This window comes from Anneissia japonica, unplaced genomic scaffold, assembly GCF_011630105.1.
Source record: "Anneissia japonica isolate Jap-2015-1 unplaced genomic scaffold, ASM1163010v1 scaffold351_len699533_cov169, whole genome shotgun sequence".
NCBI classification, from domain to species: domain Eukaryota; kingdom Metazoa; phylum Echinodermata; class Crinoidea; order Comatulida; family Comatulidae; genus Anneissia; species Anneissia japonica.
The window spans coordinates 610294-612311 of record NW_022685600.1 but is presented as its reverse complement, the minus strand read 5'-3'; the positions used below and the strand labels follow the sequence as shown (position 1 = coordinate 612311).

The window sequence follows — 2018 nt, the reverse complement described above, 5'->3', positions numbered from 1 at the left end:
ATAACATGATCAGAACATTTATGGTAAATGGAAACGTAACAGACAAGAAAAAAAAAACGTATGCGAAACTAATCTATTGACTATACTTATTCCATAGATTTTTATTTGATTCAAGCATTAATAAAAATGATATCAATATATATAGCAAGAACCAAAAAAAAAGTATCTCAAACTCGGTCAACTTCGTAACATCTGCGTTGTTTCTGTAAAAAAAGAAAAATAGCAGCAAGTTATACAGTAATATAGTAAAAATAACAAACTTTAATACTAATAAAAATAATTGTTAATAAACTAATGTTACAGTAATTTAAATGACAAATTGGCTGGTTTTTCCAGATGCAATGTAAATTAAAAAAAAAAAAATAACAATAATAATAATAATAATAATAATAATAATAATAATATATAACATCATATCATATTTTAGTATTTATTTTATTTGCTGTATTTGTTATGTAGTAGAAAGCGTAGGATTCATAAAACGAAAATAAAAACAATAACAAACTTTAATACTAATAAAAATAATTGTTAATAAACTAATGTTACAGTAATTTAAATGACAAATTGGCTTGTTTTTTCCAGATACAATGTAAATAAATAACAATAATAATATAATAATAATAATAATAATAATAATATATAACATCATATCATATTTTAGAATTTATTTTATTTGCTGCATTTGTTATGTAGTAGAAAGCGAAAACGAAAATAAAAACCGTCCAATAATATTAATTGATAGTTTAGTAATAATAGTATTAATTTTACTTGCTTTTAAGTAGCCTGTTGTTACTTATTAGAAATACAACAAAACATAAATGAAAAAAATATGATAAACCGATTGACGAACTTGCAATGATAGTTAGGCCTAGTTATATTAAATTTAGCGTTTCGAAACTCCATTGGCGCCCCATGTATTTGTTGAAAACAAACCGCGACCGAAATGAAGCGCGACCGAAACGAAGCGCGACCGAAACGAAGCGCGACCGAAACGAAGCGCGACCGAAACGAAGCGCGACCGAAACGAAGCGCGACCGAAATGATCTGTATTCGTAGTAGAGACCTGTACGTTACAGGTTCTTATAGGCCTAGGCATACTACTACTAAATAGGCCTAGTCTACTCCCCCTCTAGCTATCTAAAGTTAGTCGGAGGAGGGCTAGGGCCTAGGCCTAGCTTGGCTTTTTAGGGGCTTAGTCTAGCCTAGCCCTAAATTGAGGCACGACCAATCTGTCCTGCAGCAGTACTGGTATTTTATGGACTGGTGGTAGACAGGCCTAGGGCCTAGGTAGGCAAGGCTATGGAAGGAGGACAAATGCGTAATGCTGTAAAAATTATAAATAGTATGCTATTATTAACAATGCTGTCATATAAATTATTTATCCGGTAAATGTACTTATTACTGACCTTATATTGTATACCGAAAGTGATGACTGGAGGTGGTGTAAGATCGATCAACCGAGTAGGCACAGCCGCTACAAAGAGGCAAAGTGTGTGTGCGCCATAGAAACGTTTAATAGCTCTATGGTGTGCGCTTGGTGTCGTCATGATAACCGTATAGAGGGCGGTAAACACTTTGCCGTTTAATTAATAATTATTTTCATCCATGCTTGTGTAATTACAGTACAAGGGCCGGATTTATCGAACTAGAAATCAGCTTAAAATCTTCTCCTTTTTTTTTTTTCGCTTAAGCCAGATTTATCAACATTGCTTAGCTTAAAAAAATGTTTAAAATTAAAAAATAGATTGTACGCATGCACCATCTAAGACGATTTTAAAGCTAAGATGGTTTGATAAATCAGCATATTTGCTTAGGGACATCTTAACTTTTTTGACTTAAGACATCGGCTAAGCTGAGATTCTTTGTAGTGTAGTGAAATTTATATAACAAAAATGATAATGATGCTCTCATATTATACTGGCTAACGAAATCTGGTGATCAAAATCAAGGGTTATCAAGTTCGCCATGTATGTGAAACATTACCTAAACTCGCTGCTCAATGGAGGGGCAACAACTCG

General features: G+C 32.6%; 1 protein-coding gene across 1 annotated transcript in view; it reads right to left on the bottom strand.

Moving 5' to 3' along the window:
• LOC117111687 (protein FAM221B-like) overlaps positions 1–1511 on the bottom strand; it is a 13857-nt gene extending 12346 nt beyond the window's left edge. The window contains exon 1 of the mRNA XM_033254674.1: positions 1407–1511. The gene's annotated coding sequence lies outside the window, so the exon portion shown is untranslated. The remainder of the gene's footprint in view (positions 1–1406) is intronic.
• Positions 1512–2018: the final 507 nt, after the last annotated feature.